Raw genomic sequence first — 6,659 nt, 5'->3', positions numbered from 1 at the left:
CTTAAATTATCTTCTAAATAATCCAATATCTTCAAGATATATTTGTTTGTTGTGGAACTAAAAAGATTCAAGAAGATCTTGTCATATTTAAAAAGATTTGGTAGTTATTATCTTTTAATATTTTATGATATAATTAAATAAGATAATTATTTAAAAATATCAAATAAAATATGTAAAGTCTCAATGAATTTGTTGGCGTTCTCACTTTTAACCAAAGTACAGTCTCAATTAAAAGTGAGAACTTTTAGATTATCCATAGTAAATTCAATCAAAGTACAGTCTCAATCAAATTTTACTATGCCTAATCATGTCTATTCTTTTATCTCCTCACCAAATAAAAAGCTTAATTAATCAAAGTAAAGTCTCGATTAATTTTCATTAGAGTAAATACCTTTAACCAAAGTAAAGTCTCAATTATTGGTAAAAACTCATTTAATCACATGAAAGTTTCTAAATAAAATCAAAGTAAAGTCTCAATTAAATTTAAAAACCCTTGAACTCATATGATCAACATGCATATAGATTTAAAATCATTACTTTTTACGAGATTCAAAGATAAAAGACATAGATGAATTAAAACCTCAACAATAATAAAAAGAACAAAGAAATTAATTCATTCTAACCTCAAAATCCATAATGAAATTACAATGGAATCAACCCAAGAAGTTTAGCAATCCATGGAATACAAAATAAAAAGAAGAATAGAGAGAAGAAAAGAGAGAGAAAGGAAACGAAATTAGGCACCCCTAAGGGTTCCAAAACTCCGAAGTCCCGAGCTTGTTTTCTACTTCTCCCTTGGTCTCTTTATATAGGAATTGGACTAGGCTTTTCTGTTGCTAAAATCTCTCAAATATCTTTTGAAATAAAGATAAATATAAATATTTAAAAATACTTGGAGAGATATAGACTATTTGACAAATATAATTGGTTGATAATATCAATATCTAATATAATTAAATTAATTAATTACTTAAAGATATATGATAAATTATCACCAATTAATATTTGTATTAATTTTCCAAATCAACCCTTTGCAATCTCCTTAAATTATCTTCTAAATAATCCAATATCTTCAAGATATATTTGTTTGTTGTGGAACTAAAAAGATTCAAGAAGATCTTGTCATATTTAAAAAGATTTGGTAGTTATTATCTTTTAATATTTTATGATATAATTAAATAAGATAATTATTTAAAAATATCAAATAAAATATCTAAAGATATATTTTCCCAAATTATCTTCTATCATAAAGATAAAGAAAACCGCAAGGTCCAATTTTTCTTTCCTCTCTTCTTGGTTTAGCCAAACTTCTTCACTTTTTCAAGCTTTTCTTGCCGTCTTCATGTAATGCTTGGCCTGAATTTTTGTGCTTTTGATAATTTCTTATTCTTTGATTTATCTTTAAGGTGTCATGAAGCTTTAATCAATTTATTTCCACACCTCTAAATGAGCTTAAAACTTAACTTCAGCTGCATCAACAAACGTTAAAATATCCAAAAATAATTTATGCAGCTAAAAATCACTTTTTAAGACATTTTTATCACACAAGCTCAAACAACCTAATTATCAAAATTATCAATTAAATCACTCTTTAGGCACACAAATTCAATTAAATACCCAGAATTAAACATTAAATGAGGGCAAAAATACGTACTCATCACAAGGTTAGCCCTTAATGAAATTCAGGCCTCCTACTACTCTCACCACAGGAGTTAGACAGCTCTAGGTGAGACTAACTGACTCCTTAGAGTGTCAGGATGCAACCCACCTTGAATCCTTACCTAGTTATACAGATGGGGCACCACCATGGACACCCACTAACATGGGCCATGGAATTACGTCCCGACCACTGAAGCGCGACCCTGAAAGTCTCACCTAGAGACTCTAAGGAATTACGCACTGACACAAACCAAATATAATCACACAGCCAAAGAAACATTCACCATGCATGTATATGTTCATCATACCAACCTTTAAAGCCAACGCCTTTCATGTTTCAGGTCCAACCCATTTCAACTCATCATAAACCATCCATGCATAAAGGATTTCCAACTCATCTCGTTATCATGTCTCTTTAATACCAACCACTTCATTTAAAATCTCATGCTAAACTCATATCAACCCATTATTCATAACTCATGACTTACACCACTCATACATACTCATTTATCTCATACTTTCAGCACAAACCAAGCAAGCATTATCCATACAAAGTCAAGAAAATAATCACACATTGCACTGCCTCGCCCAACACCTCGCTCAGGCTGAAGGGTCTCGCTCAGGCACAGGTTCACCAGATTCACCAGATCCATACAAACGCCCAACAGATTCACCAAGGTTCAAAATAATCATGAACAGATTCACATCAATATACCACACATATTTAAAATGGTAAAACAGTGGTACAAACATCATAACTCAAAATAAAGGGCGAACCCTAGCTTCCCGTACCTGGAAGGGGTTCGTACGATACTTCGACATTGAACCACAAAGCACAGCAGCTTTAGGACCAGACTCGCAAACTGGAAACAGCAGACAAAAACGAGTTATTACAGGGCTTCCAACTATGACCACGAAATATATACTAGAAATGACGGTAGGGATTAAAAGATACTTACGCGAGCAGAACTAAGGTCAAGCCAAACATGAATCTGAGGAAACTTTGGAACCCTAGCAGAGGACGACAGCAGCAGCTCAAGGAGGTGTGGTTTCTATTTTTACGAAAGTGAGCATAGGTTAGGGTTTTGGGGCAGATTAGGTCTGTTATCCCTTTTTGGGCCAGCCCTAAGACCCAATTACAAGGGACAACTCTTTACTTTAGGGCAGAAAAGAATAAAACGAAATTAATGGGCCTTACAATTTCGGTTGCGACAAGATAAAATTAACTTTTATGGATAACAAAAAAAATTACATAAGAAAATTTCATAAATAAATATGTCAAAATCTTTTATATATAAAAGTACTTACAAAAATAAGTGTCAAAAATAAATATCATAATATAAAAGTTACTTTAAAAAGGTTACCTACAAAAAAGAGATCTTTTCATGAACAAATAACCACCAAGCCGACCCCTTCACGTTTGACCACCTAGTCGGCCCCTTCACGAACCACCACCAGGCCTTCACAATCCCTTTCATGAACGTTCACGAACCAAATTCACCAACCAGCTTCACGAACCAACCAGATGAAGCTCATTCATGAACCATTCCCTTACAAGTCCCATTTCCCTAACCTTTGTATTTTATTCATTTTTAAAATGTGTATTTGTATTTTTTAATTTTTATAAAAATTTGAGTTAAAATCAATAAATAATATATAATTAATTTTTAAAATAATTGTTACATATTAATTAAAAAAATAAAATATTTACACAAAAAAAAATTTAATAATTATTAAAGATAAAAGAGGTTTTTAAAATAATGATTAAGAAGAGTTTTTTAAAATAACAGTTAAAGATAAACTATTTATAAAATAATTAATTTTAAAATAATAATTGAGGGTAAAAGTGAAAATATGAAATGTGGACACGAAAGAGAATATTCTCTTTGTATATTATTATAGATTAGGAAGATACACCTCATTAATAATTTCATATAGTCAATATTACCAAAATCTATATTTATTATTATCTTCAAAAATACATAATTATAACAATAATTATACATTATTTCTCTTAAAAATAATTATACAAAAAAAACCATATATTTTTGTAATAAACCACCAAATGTAGACCAACTATAAATACTAATAAATATGATAATAATGTATAGATAATTGACTTCAAATTATTTAATAATATTTCATGAAATTTAAAATATAGTATGTGTTAATAGGTATTTTATAGATATTTTATAAAAGAATATAATAAATTTAGAAATAATATGTATGTATTTAATAATAAATCCATTTAAAACTAATTTGTTGTTATAGATTAAAATTAATTTATATATTACTAAATGTTAAATACAAATAATAGTAATTTTAATTAACAATTAATAATTTAAGTAGGAAATAAAATAAAAAGCGTAAATATAGTTAATATTTTTAACCAAAAAGATATAATTAAATAATAAAATAAATAATAATAATATTTTTAATTTAATTTTAGAAAATATAATAAAATTTGAAATAATAGTTATGTATTTAATAATAAATTTATTCAAATAAAGTTGGACTAAAAATATTTGTCTGTTATAAATTAAAACTAATTGATATGTTATTTGATATTTATTATTATACTAATAATAATAATTTTAATTAATAATTAATAATTTAACTACGAAATAAATTAAAACTTGTAAATATAGTTAATAATTTTAATAAATGAACTAATAAAATAAATTATAATAATAGTTTTAATTATATTTTATAAAAGAATACAATAACATTGAAAATAATTGGTATTCATTTCAAATAATAATTCCATTCAAATAAACTTGGATTAAAACTAATTTATATATTACTAGATATTAAATATACCAATAATAATCATTTCAATTAATAATTAATACTTTAACCAGGTAATAAAATAAAAGATCATAAATATTTAAATTTTCAACAAAAAGAAAATAATTAAGTAATAAAACAAATTCAAATAATAATTTAAATTTAAATTTAAATTTTTTTAATAATATTGGAAATAATAGGTAGTTTTTTAATAATAATTTCATTTAAATAAAACCTTATTAAAAATAAATCTATTACATATTAAGAAAAGAATATACTACCAAAATTATTACATTATCCATTTTCTTTTATTGACACGTGTCATAAAAATTAGTTTTTTCGTCATTTTAAAACTCTGGTACAAAAGCATCCAGGTTCAAATCCTACAAAAGTCAATTTGTTTTTATTTTTTTATTTATTTATGATTTCAACTATAATATTAATTATAAATAATATTATTATTTGTAATCTTTTTATAAGTATTAGTATTTCTAAATTTCAATAATATTATTTATAGTGATAGTAGTAAAATTATAACAAATATTAGTATTATAATAATAATAATAATAATTGTTATTATTATTATATGTTACTATTATATACTATTACTATTAATATTATTAATGTAAGGCCCCATTTTTCCTGCCCCAAAAGTTAGTGGGCTGCCCTACAGTATTGGGCCTAAAAGGCTGGCCCATGATATAAAGACCCTTAGCGTTGCCCTAATTCCACACTTCTTGCATTTTCAGAAAACCTTGCTGCAGCCGTCAACCCCCTCTACTAGGGTTCCGCCCCGCTGTTACGTGAGCCAGGAAGTTCCGTTACTCCATGTAAGTGACTTTCGAGTTCGTGCTAGCTCCCTTTTCGTAACTTTTTCGTGATCTGTTGTAAGGGCCCTGGCTAACCCACCTGTCTGGTCCTGTCCCACTCTCACCGCAGCCCTATAGTGCATCCTTGGAGCTGCCGTGCTCGTGGTCACGTAGTAGAGGTCTTCGCTAAGTTTTCCAGGTACGGGAAGTTAGGGTTATGGTTTTGAGTCTCTTTTTGAATGGTTTGTGCGTTATTGGTTGAATGTATGGTGGGATCTGTCGTTTGGGTGTGTGAGAGTACCTTGCATGTGATGTTTGGCCGGAAATCATGGCTGTGCAGTGAAGGACAGTGGCGAGACCTGTTAATCTCGCCCAGGCGAGTCAGTCTCGCCTAAGCGAGATGAAACAGGGAGCTCGCCCAGAGCTTTTGCGCGAAATCTCGCCCAGGCGGCTCGCTCACCTTTTGAGCGAGCAGGCAACTCGCCCAGGCGAGAGGGATCTCGCTTAAGCGAGATCCCGTGATGCCCACACTCTCACTTTTGTGCTCTCGCCTAGGCGAGGGGGAGGCTCGCCTGAGCGAGGCCCCTCAGCCTGAGCGAGATTCTGGGCGAGACAGTGCTGCATGTTGGTTATTTAATGTTTTCCGAGTGATCCATGTTGGTTGGGTATGAGTGTGTGATGATGGACATGTATATAATGGAGTATGAAATATATGTTTGGCATGATTCATGAATTGTGGATGAGTGAGTTGGTATGAGACTTAGCATGTGAAATGAATGTGTGGTTTGAAATTAAAAGGACACGGTTTTGATATGAGATGAGACCCCAGACTCATCGGGGTGGTGATGACCAGAGGTATGGAATTGGGATGTGATTGGTATGAGGATGAAACTTCAAGGGTTGATATGGAAGTTGAAAAACATAATTTAATATTCTCTTATTGCTGATTTACGAATGTTGGTCCGTGTCAGCGTATAATTCCTTGGGGTCTCTAGGTGAGACCTCCGGGGTCGCGCTTCAGTGGTCGGGACGTAATTCAATGGCCCCTGTTAGTGGGTGTTCATGGTGGTGCCCCATCTGTATAACTAGGTAAGGATTCAAGGTAAGGTTGCATCCTGACGCTCCGAGGAGTCAGTTAGTCTCACTTAGAGCGGACTGACTCTTGTGGTGGGAGTAGCAGGAGGCCTGAAACTCACTAAGGGCTAACCTTGTGGTGGGAGAGATTTGTTTCATTGTAACACTGGTAATACATGGCTCAGGATCGAGCAGCTCAGGTTCGAGCAGAGGTACCCACACAAGTGCAAGCATCCGCTGAATCCGACCAAGTTATACGTATCCGGATGAGTCGAGTCGAGTCGTAGTGTATTGGATGAAGAGTCATAACATGTTTGGTTGCTATGTGGA

Source organism: Vigna unguiculata, chromosome 5 (genome assembly GCF_037176805.1).
Source record: "Vigna unguiculata cultivar grain cowpea cultivar isolate G323 ecotype 2 chromosome 5, ASM3717680v1, whole genome shotgun sequence".
Taxonomy (NCBI): domain Eukaryota; kingdom Viridiplantae; phylum Streptophyta; class Magnoliopsida; order Fabales; family Fabaceae; genus Vigna; species Vigna unguiculata.
This window is presented reverse-complemented; position numbering follows the sequence as displayed.